Source organism: Echeneis naucrates, chromosome 9 (genome assembly GCF_900963305.1).
Source record: "Echeneis naucrates chromosome 9, fEcheNa1.1, whole genome shotgun sequence".
Lineage (NCBI taxonomy): Eukaryota > Metazoa > Chordata > Actinopteri > Carangiformes > Echeneidae > Echeneis > Echeneis naucrates.
This window is the reverse complement of record NC_042519.1, coordinates 11,141,626-11,159,110: the sequence shown is the minus strand read 5'-3', so window position 1 is coordinate 11,159,110 and position 17,485 is coordinate 11,141,626. Positions and strand designations below refer to the sequence as shown.

General features: G+C 39.7%; 1 pseudogene; it reads right to left on the bottom strand.

Annotated features, from left to right (window-relative positions):
• Positions 1 to 440: 440 nt before the first annotated feature.
• The window catches only part of LOC115048429 (EGF-like repeat and discoidin I-like domain-containing protein 3), a 75,770-nt pseudogene continuing 58,725 nt past the window's right edge, over positions 441 to 17,485 (bottom strand).

Here is a 17,485-nt window from a genome sequence, read left to right as displayed (position 1 = left end):
GGATCAAGTTTTATAGCTGCTTACACACATAAACTATGGTTAAGATGATCACTCTAATTTCTTGCTTCCTTTGTGCCAAATTTTGACTGAATTAAAGGAATTAAATTAAAATCACAGGATACGCACACCCAGGCGTGTTGTTCTGACTGATAAACTTAAACAGAAGTTTGGAAGTCAGGGTCATTCGGAGCTCGCCCAATTGAGGACAGCCGTGGTTTGCTGTCAGGAATGACAGAACACTGTGGCCTATTTGGTGGCCGTTCATCCCCAAATAGTATAAAAATTCAATCTAGAAGTCATAAAAGTGGAGGGGGTAAAGGGGCAGCAAGATGGGCCCGGTGTGTGCTAGCTAATTAAAAAGCCATCTCATCATGTCCTCCACCCTGCCCTTGACTGAGTGCACTGTTGTGTGTGTGTGTGTACAAGTGTGTGTCTGTGTGTTACAGAGCGAGAAGCTAAAAGGAAAGAGCAGGAGAGATGACAATGGTGTGTATGTGTGCTTTTGTGCACATCTCACCATATCCTCATCTTTGCCCTTGACTTTGTATGTTCTCCAGGTCTTCCCGTCATCACTGTAGGCTACTTTGTAAGACTTGACGTACTCCGGGCTGCCGATACGCTTTGCACCCTGAGTTATTAGGCCCGTGACCCTCATTCTCCTCTGCAGGTTTATCTGGGAAAAAAACGGGTAAAAAATTGGAGAAATTACAGCTTCATTTTCAGACACTATAGATATGCAGTTCTGTGTGCATGAGCAGCGCGTACGTGTGCAAGTCATGGGAATCAATCGAACCCCTCATATACGTTCTGTCAGGGCCATCCATCTAATTCATAAAGTCTGTGATCAAATGGAACATTTAATCATTCCTCATGCTCCAGATCCATTCAGTCAACTCTGTGCAGGCTGTCAATATAGTGCCAATGTAAAGTCACTCGGAGAGGACCAGAAAGAGCTTAGAAAAAATGAGGATTCCTGTTTAAAGCACACATCACACAACCATTACAATCTGAGCTGAATGCACGTCATACACACAACAGCGTGCAAGGTTTACACTGATATCCTTTTCACCGACAGGTCACCTTCATCTGCATTTCACCTGAATTAGTGGTATCATGTTTAACAGGGCTCAGATTCGGCAGCGCTTGTATAGGTTTGGCTATATTTATCGTTCTGTGTTTACAGGCCGGTGCAATATCTTCAGAGTGCAACATTTAGAGTCAGGAGGTGGACAAATGAACTGTCAGATGGAAAAAAAGATAGCTGCAATATTGCATGGTTGCTTTTATTGCTTCATATCTTTACACTAAGTAACCACCATACTGTCTAATCAAAACTAATGACTCCTAAAAGATCTTCCAATAAAAAGCCAGCCTCTCCCTGAAGTCATCAACCTGCAGAAAACACAATGGTTTCCTAAATGTATATCTTTGTCCTCTATGAAGTACCATTTCCATGATTTCTGTCTTGATTTCTTTGGGGGTCACGCTCACTGCAGTTGATGCTCCTTCCGTTCAGTCAGTCCTGTTTGTCTGAATTTCAGAAGCCTGCATCCAATCGGAGAAGAGCAGCAAGCCCCCAGAGACCTATGAGTAAACTTGTGAACTTGTTTAAAAATAAATAAATAAATAAATGTTGTCGTTTTCTTTCTTCACAGCTACTGTCAGCTGATGGCAGCTTCTTAACTGACTTCCCTGTGACAACCTGAGTATGCTTATAGTAAATAAGGAGCGGTGCGGCAGTGCACTCACAGGCGCACACACAAAATTTTTTTTATTGATAAGAAACTAGGGCAAGACAACACAGAGCAATTTCAGAATGACAATACCGTAGCTGCCTTGTCGGATGACAAATAAAATGAAGCAAATAAAAGGTCAGTGATTCATTGATCGATTTGGAGCTACTTTCATCCGTCCGCTCCATAACTTGATGTGATATTGCACACAAACACGTCTGTACTTCAGTTTAGGGTTTTGAAGCTGAGGTAAAGCCAACGCACGAGAAATAGAAGTCTAACTTGACTCACAATGTGACTATATTCGGGATTGTATTCTGGGAGTTTGAGCTCACTTTCGGATGCGGAAATGGTAACATTACTATGAAATACGGCAATTTACAAGTAAAATATTTGAGAGCAAAAGCTTAAACCGATACGCAGAGCCCACTAATTTATACTTTCCCTTTCTATTAACGGAAAAAGAAAAGACCTCTAAGCTGCGTCTCCTGAGGACATTAGAGATTAGAGAGTTGGCTCTTGCAGATACAGCACCAGAAAAGAACACTTTTCTTCAAACTTGTATGAACTGGCCAAAACTACCGGAGAAACCTCTAATAATTCCATTGCTGCATGGATTGCTTTTCTAATATCCATTTGTAGTGACAAGACTCAATTACAATATTTTTCTACATACTTAAGCCATCGTATCAAGTTAATTATACATAAGCACCAATCTTAGAGCCTCAGAGCCGCATTGACCACTCTTTCTCATTCACAGCATTTCTTCCACTTTTCTCAGTTTTCTCCACAGAGATAGATACTTCTCGGACTAATTAGAGGCCCTGTCACTAAAAGGCCGCTGCCTGGGTAATTGGGGTGAGCCTTCACATTTTTAATGACCACTCAGAAACACACCTCTGTCACTTCAGCACTAATAGTGATGCATTAATATGTCTGAGTGAGGCATCGTTGGAAACATCCTCAGTGCGCAGACCTTTGTACAAAGAGTTATATGTGTCAGTTTGAAGTAAAATGCCCCATTGTGACAGACAATTAACCTAAATTGCTTAAAACACACACGGGGAGAGAACGATTACGCTAACACACAAAAAAAATCTCAACAAATGTAGTATATGATGGTTTGATTGAAAAAAAAAAAAAAACATTTTAGTGTAATTTTCCATATATTATTTCACAGAATCTTGGATTTTTGAGCACTTGAACTGTCAGAATCACACCAGTACCCTCCAAGCTAAATTGGATAGTGCTTTGGTAATATGTTTTCAATGTAATTGACTTAATCTGTATTTTTTTTTTCTTCTTCTTTCGGCTTTTTTCCTATTTGGGGTCGCCACAGCAAGTCAGCTTCCTACAATATGCATGATTGATTTGGCTACTGTTTAACTGAGCTTGGGACCGGCACAAGAGTACCATTAGTGGGTGCCTTGTGGCTGGGGTTCCTTGTCAGGGAATCAAACACTGGTCTCCGACAAAAAAATAATTCCTACATTTGCACTAACATTTTTCTACCATTACACAAAAAAATACTAAAAGAAAGAGCACACAGACACACACAAAGAAATAAAAAAGCTAGGCAACAGTTTCCTTTGCAGACATACATTCACTAGGTTTGGTTTAAAACTTTGCTATTAAGAGAGCTATAAAGAACACTGGAAAGACACAACTGCAAGGCAAGCTTTCGAGTGAACTCTTACCCCCTCACCCTTTCCTTTTTCTGCACACCCACAGCATCTTGTGCCTGAAGTTTTCTGAGTGAAATCCATGAGCCGCTGAAAAGATGAACCTCCACATCACACCATTATTTGCAACACAGAGACAATACCACCAGTTTGTGTGGTGTGCATGATTTAACCTGTTTTCCTCCTGAAAAACCCAAAACTCTGAGAAAATGTTCAGCATATAACCCTCAGCGACAACCTGGAAGTGACTATATACTCTAGCTGTAATTCAAGCACTGCCTTCAGGAAACTATTTTAAAGGAAACACAGTATGACTGTACTTTCACCAGCCAAAAAAAAAAAAAAAAAAGAAAAAAAGACAGCAACAAGGTAGCGTTTGCATTATAGAGAAGAAAGCCGCAAGCTATATTAAGATAACGAGAGTATTCTAGTTTTAAATTTGGCATTTATGTTTTAATCTACATATAACCCTAACCCCAGAACGGAAGAAATCTGTGTTAGAAGCAAATTTATTTTATGTACAGAACTAGAACTGATACAAGTTCTATTTGTCAACGACAGATTTCAGTCAATGTTAAAGCGCAAACGGTTCGAGATTTGAGAATTTCCTTTATTTAATGACATAGCTAATAATAAAACTAATAATGATTCATTATAGTTAACTAAGAATTTAAAAATGTATTGTTGACTTTCTTAGGCAGAACAAATATTACTTTCTTAAGAAAATTAGCAACATTATTTTCAGGGATGAAAACAGTCATTAGTCTCAACCCTAATCCTGACTAAAACGTAAACGCTCCATTTGAAGGAGTCTTCAAATTATTCTGTGCGGTTGTTGTTGGCATCGGTTCGCTAATTTATGTCACATTCTAGTAAATCAAAGCATAAAAGCACCATACTTTACCATGAAAAACACCAGGAAAGAACTTATTAATACTTTCTCACTGGCTCATTAGACTATATTTAAACAAGAGAAAACATAAATTTAAACCAACAGCCTTTCTGTGAAGATGGACCTGACTACACAGTGACTCTCCTCTAATTGTGTGCACTGCAAAGATCTATGTACTGTAGAACTACCTCGCTATTTCAGTCACAACAAGAAGCAAGAGGTCACATGCATTCACACGTGAACGTCAAGAGTATATAAAGGGAGAGAAAGCCTGTGCAGACTTGGATCCAGATTGCTGGAGGACGTATGGAAGCATAATAAATGTTAAACTGCCCTTGAAACTACAGAGGAGACCAGTGGCACTGCTGTGTGATAAAAACTTAAGGCCCAGGAATCACATCAGGGTTTGTTTCTAAATATGTTATATGATGTTTGGTGCGCAAGCTAATCAAACCACATGCTGTGGTGAGGTATATTTTACCTCACCGCAGCCTTCAAGTCCTTGCATGTGTGCCCATGCAACCCCATATCCTTCCTAGACGTCATCGTAGAAACAATCCAATGTTACAGTCCTGGATATGAATGTTATCATTATGTCTGTTCCAAAGTTTCAAAGATTTTAAATGGTATGAAGAAAAGACCAACATCCAAACATCACTGACATGTTGTAGCAGAAGCAGACACAAACAAGCCCACAAGGCAGTTCTGCCTGGGAATAGATGGTCCCCAAAGTGATGTTGGCGACTCAAATATTGCTCACAGCAGACATTGCATAACAACTGTCCGCGCTGAAGGTAAAATCTGAGCGCATTTAGTGAAAAAATGTTACACAAAAATGCAGAAAACACTTATGGTATTATTGTGTATGTATCCAGAGGCTTAACTCAATTACTGTCAATTGCTGTCAGTGTGTGTTTACAAAATCATCTGTGATGAAAAGGCATTTGGCAGGGTCACATTGCAACCATGAAAGACTCAACAATGTTTGAACAAGTTAACTTACACTACAATGAAAAGAGAGAAGTTTCAAGTTGCGTGTAGATAAACAAGCATCAACAGACTGATGGAGATCTGCATCTGGACATTATGCTTTTAACTGTTTTGCTTCCATTACATTATGTATACTCCCATTTAGCCTTCACAAGTGATTTGGATTGTTTCATTCTTCAAACACTACCAGCTGCTGATATATTTTGCTGATATTGGTCAGACCAGCAGCTTATTTCCCTTGAGTGTTCAAATGCAATTTTATGTGTGAGCTAGTAGTAGCGAGGCACTGGAAAACTGATATTCTCACACCAAAAAGATCTGTGAACAGTGGCGAGCTCACACGCGCACACACAATCCACGAGCACGACATCTGATGTTAACACAAACAAACGCATTTACCGTGCTTCTCCGGCCCTGTGATGTATTATTCAAAGTATGTTGCTCTATGTTTCATTTGTTGCAGTTTAAAGGGGGGGGGGGGGGGGGCGGAAATCTGGCGGACATCCAACAGCTACGGGCCGCACCAGACAAAACCTTACAATTTTCATCCCTTCTCCTGATATTGTTGTCAACTCTAAGTGTAACCTGTTTCACGTGACGGACATGCAAACAAGGTCACGCCACATCACTCTGTGCTACAAAAGAACACCAGCGACTCCTTTGCATAATCCCAATGCACTGACATGACTGTACACCTCTGTACTCACATCCCAATTATCCAGGCCCTCTGAAGAAACACACAATGCCTACAGCATCCTGCACAGCATCCCACATGGCATCATTAAAGTCAAACAAGCCGGCTGAATGTTTTATGTTCCGTTGTCTTCACCCACTCCATGTGCCAAGCTCCTTTTTTCTCACTCCTGTCGGCTGTTTCTTTGACTGTCTCTCTCCCCCTTTTTACAAATCAATTCTTTCCCTGTCTCACTCTTATTCTCCTGTTGTTTGGAACAACTTCAAGTTCTCAATCACGCTGTCAGAGCCCAGTGTATTTTTTTCCATATATTTTGTTTGCGGTTCACTGTCTGTACGTCTTACAGTAGCTCATCTCAAAGGCTGCTGTCAGCACTTCTGTCGTCACAGAAGCGACTCAAGTGTAAGAATAATACAACAAAGAGGAAAAAAAAAACAAAACACAATTTGTGTAATAGTTAATGAATTAACTGTCTAAATAATGAATGAGTTCACAGCTTTCTATCTGTAACACTGTGCACTCACACAGTGGGCCTGGACTGAGGTCTGGCCTTGGAACAGACTGGAGCTGAGGACAAATTTCTGTAACACAAATATACATCATATGACAGTTGTTTTATATGCCAGAGTCATTTCAGTACAGGGTGTTGATGTATAACTATTTACTACACATAAATCCAGAAAATCAGTTCTACACAGGTCTGTGTTTGCACACTGCAGCTCAGGCAGCACGATTAATCGCCTTTGAATCCTGATTTCGATCCACATACAACAGTTCCTCATTTGTACATGACAACAATTCTGCCATACATCCATTGGCAGGGAGATCCGCTGCATGAAACCAAGCGCTTCCATTTTCCCCCTGAGCTGTTATGAGATATGACAGAACTGTGTTAGACCTCATAACAATCTGTAGACAGAGAAGACGAAAGACGGCAAAGATCTGAAAACAAATCTAATGTGTGTGTGATGAGTTAGACAGATTATGATATGGTCGACGTGCAGTCTGGGGAAGGAAATAAAATGCCTTCATTCCTGTTTGAAGCCCCAAAAAGGTTGATTCGAGTTTTACAATGTCTTTGGTCTATATTGCAGAGTTAGATAAATGTAAAAGCATTAGGATCTAACTCTTTTACATTTGTTACTGAGAGGAGCGGTGTAAACAGGAGCCAATAATAAAAATTGCACTGCTTTCTTCCAATAAGCATTTTCTTCCTACTGGAAATATTGTAATGAAAAAGAAAGAATGTCTATCTGAAGAATCATAACAAAGTTAAGATCTCAATTTCGTTGGAAAAAATAACCTGATTCACATTTCAAGGATAATCATTCACCACTAACTTTAGCCCGATCATCAAGTGAGGGGGGGACAACAGCTTCATTCTTATAATGTAGCTTATTGCCTAATGCAAAGTGAGCTGATATACAGCTTGGGTAGAAACTGTCCAATACCACAAGGGCAAAATGATCATTTAGGATTATAACAGGCAAAGAAACAAGAACGTTGGGATATTGGCAGGGCAAGATTAGTGAGGATGGAAGCCTGGAATGTCGCTGAAAAAATGATTCAGGACCACGATAAAATCCATCACATCGATCCGTCTATATAGCTGTTTGACAGTAAGCACCCACTAATGGCCCAGAAAGAAGGTTACATTTAAGACAAAAGTGGGACTGCAGCTTAATTTATTATTGTTTTGCTGATCTAAACAATCTAATTTATTTTAATTCTATAATTCACAGGTTGGCATGTGTGATGGAGCCTGGTCGGTCGCCGAAGCCTTATCTGACTCTGCAAAAGGACAAGAGATTTGAATGTAATTTTTTCTTTCCTTTATGAATAACAAGAAGATTACTATTAATGTTAATGCTGAGTGTTGTGAAAATGCATCAATGTTATCTCAACACTGCAGTGGTTTGCATATCTGAATTTACACAAAACACAAGGAAGAGAAAGCATCATTGTACCAAATAATTGCAAGAACGCAGGCCTTAGTTTGGTTGCCAGGGCTCCTCTTTTGCCAAACTCCACTTCTGACACAAAATACAGCTTAGGTGCCGATTCAGTCACTGACCGTGGGCATGTCACTATTAAACATGTGAGCCATCGAAGACACAGCTGAGTAACTCTCAGCAATTCATCACAACAAAGTGAGACACACCAGCCACTAGCTGGAAACTCTAATGCCCTTTCACATTGTTCCTCACACTTGACTACACCTGCATCTGTTTCACCCCCAGCTTCCACTTTTATGGCTATTTATTACCCATAAGTGAGCCATATATTTTACAGTATATTTAGTTAATTGTAAAGCGTAACAGTTAGGGTGTTTTTTTTTTCTTTCAGTCAACAATTTATACAAGCCATCAACTACAAAGTGGAGTTAAAGGACTGGGAGTTTTTCAATGTGAGTCGAAGACAGCAATTAAAAGTCAAAACAAATTAGAGAGCAAACTGCATCTATAACGAGGATTTTTCCTGCATCTTAATTCATTTGAATCCGGCCCCGGCCTGGGCTCCTGTGACTGTGCTTTACCTGGATCCACGGCCATCTGTCATTTTCGGCAGCAGTCCAGGCATTGACCAGGCCCTTCTTGTTGAGGCGTGCAAAGTACGGGTACCACTTCTGCAAGCCAAAGAGAGCACGGTGGGTGGAAGAAGCTGTTATCTGTTGGTTGGAGATTATACCGCCTTCCATGCCAAGTGGTCCAGAGCACCCTGAGTGAAGAGAGGGAGAAGAAGAAAGGTGACCCTTCAAAAATGAGTGACAATCAGTATGTGGTTTGAATGCAGCTCTTTTTTTGTTTGTTTGTCTGTTTTTTGTTGGGAGGACAAAAATGAAGCCAATTTGTCCTCCATACTTGGTTTTATTTTACTCTCGAGTATCTCCACCACATCAGTCAATATCCTTGTTAGCTCTCTCAGACACAAAAATCTCAGTCTCCTCATCTTATGCTACTGACTCAGCTATTATAAGTGTAACTGAATCTAGTATGTCTTTGTGACAACAGGGTTCTTTGAGTTCATCATTGATTTGTTGCTTGACACGGACAGTTGTCACTTGCTAAAATTATTGCTAATGATGCTCTGAGTCGTCACTAAAAAAAAAAAAAAAAAAAAAAGGCAAATACTTCTGAGTCACTGGACTCTCATCAGGCATTATACTGTCCACAGGTCACTCCTCCATCAGTAAGCGCGGCCCCATTTAGACAGCATCATCCCCAGAGTCAACAAGGTCTGGAACAACTTTAATATCCTGCAGGCAGCAGCATGAAAGTGTGGAGGCAGGACGGTGACTGTGAAAAGCACCATTCTTTTTTTTATAAACAGCTTGCTTTCCATCTTAATCCTAATCGGTATGTCTCTGCACATCAAGAGCATTTCAACAGACAAACCTGTGGTGAAAGGGACTCTGGCAATGTTTATCCAACAGAGAATTTATTGAACCACAAAACAAGTACATTTTGTGATGCCATTCAATAAAAGAAAAAAGAAAAAAGAAGCGATAATAGAAAACCCGTGAGAAGTGAAAGCACAGTGGAATGATTGACGATAAGAAGAGTGTATCCGCATTGTATATTACATAGAGCTCATTCCGCGATATACCTTTTTATTACATTAAACAGAAAGTCCCCAAAAGACGCTCTGCCTCTGCTCCCCAAATGAGATTTGCCTAATTGTACATTTAGACACAAAACATCCGATTTTCTATCAAGGCATATTGGGGTTTGTGTGGTTCAGCTATAACCAGGTCAGATTCAAACAGGATGTGAAATGTATGCAAATCGCATAATTTGCTTCCCAAGTCAAAGTCAGCTTGTGGAAAGGCTTCATCACTGAGGACCTTGTTGCGCCTAGAAAACAACCTTAACAGGCCAACTGTGGTTGTTGTGATTGTTGTGAAAACGGCTGAGGGATATTGCTATCAAAAAGTGTTAGGATTAGGGGTCAGATGCTGCTGCAGGCCTTCAGAATCCTTCAGCCTGAATTAATTGTGTTGTGCAAGATACAGTTGTGCACTGGCAATTAAACTTTGTCTCTCGACCGGATAATATTCGAGCTTTAAGTTCTAATATACATCATATTCACTCAAACATTGTTCAGAAAGTGGTCTTCCCTGCTGCAAGAGAGGACGCAAGGCTCATTTCAATTCTGCTCGTAAGTCAAGCTGCGAAGACGTCTGTGTCACTATATTTCTTCTAGCCCACAGTGCACACAAACAGGATCACAGCTGTTTGTGTGGTGAATTAGTTATGACTCATGTTCAAGTTTTAATCAAGTCAAGCATACAGTTGGCAAAAATGCAAGGAAATACAGTTGAGCATTATTTCATTTTTAAATACCTTTTTTAATGGAACATGATTGCATTGAATGCTGAATAATTTCACAGCTACTGCCTTGTTTTCCCTGTGGACACGATAGCAGCTTGACAGTTTTTCACTTATTTATGTTCTTACCCAAAGAGATGAAGAACATCCACTGCAAAATATGCTGAAGATGGAGAAAAGTAACCTGCAGTGGATAAATAGTTTAACAAGCTTGATTCTTACTGGGCATTTTAACGGCGGGCCGTCTGCTCCGCAAAGAAACTAACTGAAACTGCAGCCTGGGCCATTTAATTCTATAACAGAGATTAAAATAAGGTTGAACATAAACCTCAAATGCGTGGCTAAAATTGTGTCCCATAGCTTTTCTTATTGTGTAATGACAACAGGCACAGAGGGATTCCACCTTCTCTGTTGTCTGTGTTTATTTTTAATGACAACAGGGATAAAATTGAGTAGAGCAATAAAAGAGAGGACAGAAAATTTATAACGCTTCTTTGTGTGAACATTGGTGGATATGATGTAAAATTTTGTCAGCCCAGTTGGTTTCTCGCATTAAACCACGTCTGGTTAAAGATGATGAAATAGCTAGAATAGTGTGTAACAGCCTAAATTCCAAACAACTAAGTAATCTTGGAAGTGCCCCAAAAAGAAATGAGGGTGGGTTCAGCTAAAGGCACTTCTTACTCATGCCAGACAAACAGTAGGTGTCAGTTTAAGCCAGCCTGCAGGGGAGGCCTGGAGGAATGGTCACAAAATAGCTGTGATACAATCCTTGCCATTTAAGCTAAACATCTAAACATCTCAAAACCCGGCGCTGACACCCAGACTGACAAGACTCGCACGCCATACTGGCAGAAATTGAAACTGACAGCGCTCAGAGATGTGAGATGACTTTCACAGCACAAGAAATCCAAGAGTGAGAGAATACTGAAACAATGAAACCAGACCCAGAGCATGACTATCATGCTGCTAAAACAGTGGGGTTGTAGTCAGCAGGGAGCCGCAGAGACGATGAGTAATGTTGGAGGATAGTCCAGGGGGATCAAGTGGTGGATAGAAAAGAGCAAGGAGTATATCTGTGTGCAAGTGAGTGTGTGTGATTCTGTGTCTGTCTGTGTGTGTGTGTGTTTATACTGACAGTGCCGACAAAGATGCTTTTCTAATCACTCTTACTTTACTTTTCCTACCGCGTGACTCACCAGTTCCAGACTAAAGTGAGGATGGTGTAGGTGGCTGCGGTAGCCTCACACTGAAACTAAAAGAAGCCTGGATGAACAGCTTTTATCTTAAAGCATAGTAAACCAAGGGCTTGAAATAAGAGAGTGCGAGATTTGGACTTTCCAAATTGACCAGTGTGTTCCACTGTGATCTATCTGACATTTCCATTTTCGCCCTAATGTTTGTCTTTCAAAGACTGTGTACATGATGCATTTCAGTTGTTTTGTTTAAGTAATCCCATTCATTCAAATTTGTTTTGCTATAACTAAGCAAAATATAATTCGAAACCCTTGGGTTATTTTCAGAAAGAGAAATAATCAATGTAATTCCTTGCATTCAATAGCTCTATACACTGTGTATGTTTCCTTCTTTGAACTCAAAGTCAAGCAAGGCTAAGAGTCTGTGATTGTGCTGCAGTATGTGCTTTGAGACAATGGAATGTTTTTTTTTTTTGGTGAGCTAATATTCCAGTGCTACACAATCATAATGTTCTCCATTTCCATTTAGATTATTAGCACCTTAGATTTGCTAATTAGCACTTAAGGGAAAGTTCACAAATGCGATTAGGCAACAGCATTTTGTCTAAAACCATGAATGTTTGCTCAACTTTTGATCATACTTGAGGTGTTGGGAAGGTGAGATACTGGATGTGTAAAAAAAGCTGTGAGTGGATCTGTGGAAAAATGAAGGTGCAGTGAAAGTCATTATGATCAGTTCACTGGGGATGTCTGCAAATTTCTTTGTAGTCCATTAAATCGTTTCTGCTTATAGACTGACATGGAAGAACAAAACTATCATTCAGACTGAATTACAGAGGACAACGTGATCAAAATATCATCACACTTCCCCGTAAACTATATCACTTAACTTAAATAGTGCATTTTTTTCCTCCCCCCGCCCTGACATAAGGGTTAATGCAAAATGTTGCATCAACACAATATCATGTTTGTTGAAAAATGTGCTTCCAGAGGCAGCTCCCACATAAGACGTGGATTTATGCGGATGCTGGGGCAAGGCGGTGTTGCAAAGCCACGGTTCCTCTCACCTTGGGGCAATGATGTGCCAGTCTCAATGAGATGCCTGCCAGCCGTCCATCAGAGCGGTGGAGGCAGCCAGCCCCCGGGCCTTGGCCTGCTGGCCCCTGAGCATACATCAGCCATGCGACAGCATGCATCACTAACGCCAGCACCAGCATGACGTGACAGCTGAATTCATCTCCCACAAGCCCTACCTGCAGCCTAAACAAATTACAGCCCAGCCGAATTTAATGGCAGCACACCAATACTAATGAGCATGCAGTGGAACCAGGGGATGAGGGAAAGAGTAATAAACGCACAAAACAGACATCAGCTTTGCAACAGAAGTTTGTCACGTGACAAATGAGACTGAAATAAATGCATTTGCACAGATGAGACGCCGGTGTCTGTGTGGGTGTGCCATTCATGTGTGGTCATTTTCCAAATGTGCAAAGAATGATTGAAATGGTTTTCAATAAAATTCAACTATAAACAAACATGGATATGCACACATGCACATATACACTACCAGTCAAAGGTTTGGACACACTCTCTGATTCAATTGAATAAGAAAGTGTGTCCAAACCTTTGACTGGTAGTGGGTATGGCTGCTGTGTAGTTTTATATTATACATATTATATTATATGTAATCTGTGTGGTCTAAAGCAAACAAGTGCAATTATGTGCTTAGAATAACAGTGATCTCAAACTAGCTGTTTTAAAAACAGGCCAAGGGGGTTGAATGTTCTGTGTTGCTGTGTCTTAGAATTTAATATGGAGTTATGCTACAGCACTGACTAACAAAAACCCAAAGCTGTCAAAGTCAAAGACAATGACTGTTATGACAAGCAATAGAAAAAGTCAGTTTCAGCTAAGTTTGGTGGACTTCAGTGGATTTAACGTCCACTCCAGTTCCTCCAGTCATGTAAACCTTAGCTTTTCTGAAACAGGGCTTTAAACAAGCACCACCTTTCCTCAACACGAATCTTTAACTTTTTAGTTAATCCACGTTAATATCTGAAAGCGTGAATGTCCCCGAGCAATTACACCAGCAAAGAGCCTGAATTAGTTACAGCCAAACTGGGGCAAGTGTTATCTCATTGTATTCCATGCTTTTATACGTATTTTGATTCATGTTGGCAAGTGACGGATATGAATCTCCGTCTCACCCCTCGCTTTCCATTGGAACGTGGGAATCAATAGTGAAGGCACTGTAATTATTTCGGTAAAAGAGGATAATCACTGAACATTCAAGCAATAGCCAAAACCGCTACTACTGCCTTTCAGGTATTATTGTCACGCTCTTTTCAGTTTGGGTGCAGCGCTGCCAGCAAATGTACAGCTGCTTAATTTGCGTCAACCAATGTGTGGGACATGCCCACACACAATGTGGGCTGAAGGAGCAAGTCAGAGGAGATGATGAGTCTTTGCACTACAGCGCATTCCATGCTTTCTACCTTTTTCTGTGAGCGCTGTATTCACTGGGGACCTGACTGTACTTCCTGTCATAAGATGTTGCAGTCTTAGCAAACACAGACTTTAAATATGAAACGTCTAAATTTAGGTTTACATTTTAAAGGGATACTTTTTACAGAACTCTGTATTTTCAATTATCACTCACGAGTCCCCCAAATTAATGAGGCCGCGTTGCTAAATTGTTGCAGCACACTTCATGTTTGGCATTCAAGCTAAAGATGAAAGCTACTTGCACACAATGGTGAAAATAATTTTTCCAATAAATCCTTATAATCCTATTTGTCTATTAAATAATGAATCTATTGAAAAAGTTTTGCTGTGGTTCGGAAAATTTTACGTTAATATTACTTAGAATGGCAACAACAATTTCATTGCTTAACATTTCTATGTTTTTTAGTACTTTTTTGGCCCGTTTTATGTCTATATTTGAAAGATAGAGTGTCAAGAGTGAGGCACAGACACTGACTTAGTAATCCAGTCTCACTTTCTGGCTGCTTTTTCACATGAAGCAGCATTGTCAAAAAATATACCGAAGGCTATTCAGTGGATTTGGCTCAACTCCAGCCTTATGCGGTTGTTCATGTCAACATTAAGAGAGCGGCGTAGGACTTATGGTCCTTTTAACTCTTGTGGGATACGTTTGGAAAGGGCTAAAATTTCTACACTTTCAAATTGAATGTGAGCGCAAGCACTTTCAAAAATGTGATGCGTTGAGATACAGACTGCACCACAACTTCCAGATTTACAGCTTCCATATCAATTTCAATGAGAAAATGAAAGAGAGCATCATTAAACTAATGATGGAGCTTGGCATAGCTTCAATCAACAAGAATAAGTCTTGTTTCTGACAAGTAAGAGCCAATCAAAGCAGTTGCGCTTCTTGATTCCTCTCCGCTCACAAATTTCACTCAGGGGTCTGTTCTTCAGGTTTTCAAAAAGATGCAAAATGTCTTCTCTCCTTTGTGGAGATTTGCTGTAAAATTCCTGACTGTTGAGGTCTAGTCTGTCGCACAAGAACTGCGCCGCAGCTAAGACAGTGAATCTGATAGTGTAATTTGTGACAGTGCAGGCTTGGCTCAGAGCTCAGAGTCCACTGGTAGATTAATCCAAATATGTTCCTCGACTGAGCAGACAAAATATTCTCACAATGCCATAAGAAACACACTGAAGAGGCTTTCAGCTCTTCTGGCGTCTTGCAAAAAGAAAGCCACTTGAGATGGAACATTTCTGTGCCTGTTAAATGAAATGACCAACCAGCTGCATGAGGCAACTTCACATTATGCGCGAGTGTTCACTGTGTTTTCCTGAAGAGTGAAGAGTTCTGTTTTTGTTTTTTTTTTTTGTTATTCCTGTTGTCTACTAAAAAAGAAGAAAAGAAAAAGTTGCTTTTTTTCAAAGATTTTGATGACATTTTAACAAACATGTTTCCAGGTATCTAATGTTCTAACGTTCTAACAGTTTGAACGCTGGTTAAACATTCTCACATGAATTTCACTGGATGGATTTCGGGATGTGCTGATGATGATTTAAACAAATGAGAAATGTTCCTGTACACTTGTAATCTCTTCTGTCCTGTACCAGATAAGATCAATTCATATGCCATGTGTTCTATAAATACTATCATGAGGAAGACTTATCAACTACAAACTTTGTTTTTTTTTTTTCTCTCTACATCAAAGGTTGCTGATGCCCGTTTTCCCTCTTCACCGTCGATCCCTGTGAGTAATATCTTTTATACCTGGGAAGCTTACAATGAGCACATGAGCACACGTATTTACCAGTTCCCCTTACTTTATATTTTATAGTTTCCTTTGCTATCAATAAGCAGACAGAATGTAATGCACAGTTTACTTATGACATTATAGAGAACCTTTGGATATTATTATAAAGAAAATTAGCCAAATCCAATGATAATATGATTATTATGAAACACATCCAAAATAAAACATTTAATTGTTCAAGCATTGGTCTACCCCATGTGCAATTACATAATATAGTGCTGATAATAAACTGCTAAAAAGACTGTAAGAACTATAAAAAGTGGGAAGTTTAAAAGGAGTTAAAAGAGAAACAATTTAAAAAAACAAAAAAAAAACATGAGCACTCACTGTATTGACAGTTCCTCCCCATGTACTCTCCTGGGCAGTCACAGGAATAGTTGGCAACCAGGTCGGTGCAAATGCCCCCGTTCTTGCATGGGTCCCTTTCGCATTCATTAATATCTAGAAGAGCCAAGAAACAACATTCATTTATTTAAAGCAGACAGTCAGCAATTAGAAAGACTTCATCCTCATTAGAATGCATTGCTAGTGAGCATATATTGAATTTTCCCTGTGTGTTACTTGATTCTGTCTGCCCCAAGAAGCTCTCACAAAGACACTTGTTTCTTGAAACTAATAAATCAAATTGCTCCTTGGGAGAGCATCAAAGAATATAGGCCAGAGTTCTTAAATGTTAAGAACAATTAACCCAGTGTACCTTCTTTGTAATGTTAAGATCAAACTTTCCAGAGAAATCAACTGAGTGAAAACTTTTCCAGAAGTGCTGACTTATTAATAATGAAACACTAATTCTAGTTATGGGAGTTAAAAATCTAAATTGAACTCCTGATGGTGTATTTTGAGATATTTATTATGGGGTTACAGCCCTCCTATTATGCAATTCAGTCTTCATGTTGAATTAGATGTAAATCAAAAGGTCTTCCACTGGGAGTTGAGTGTAGGAAAAAAAAAAAGCATTTCTATAATATTATATAATATTCCAAATTCCGCAGCAGAGAGGATTTTGCTCGCTTTTACTCAGTACATGCAATCCTAACCAGCCACAGTAATAGTGATTTTACTTATTCAGTGGCAGTTGATGCGAATTAGATAGACTCCACTGGACTCAAAACTTCTTAGAAATCTTAGTGAATTTCTGAACTAAAATGAAACACTAAACTTCACTCTAACATAATATTGTAGGAAAAGTAATAACCCGCAGTCTCTTCATTCAAATATCACAGACGGGAGCACGACCAACTATCAATATGGCAAATTGTTGTATGACCACCTTTGCTCTGCAGTTTGCTCTCTAAAATAGCTCTTCTCAGATTGATTCACCGAACCAGTTACAGGAGGTGACAGACCCCCAGCCTCGCTCATCACACCAATTTACTGCTGCTCTCTTATACAGCCATCCCCATTAACTGCTTTCCTTTAACAGGAAAGCCGGTTTTTGTAGGTACTGTAGGGGGGAAGAAGGAAATGGCTTTTGAACAATTTTCAGCAAATTTCCAATGATTTCTATACTTGCCTGTGGCAGCCACAATACTTTTAATCTTCTAAAGCATACCCTGAGCCATCTGTGACTCATAGGTATATTTTGGCTTCATGTTTATGTAACTAGGTTTGAGATTTGGAAAGCTTAAGAAAGTGAAACATGATTAAAGTAAGACTGTTACGGCACTTCATCTCT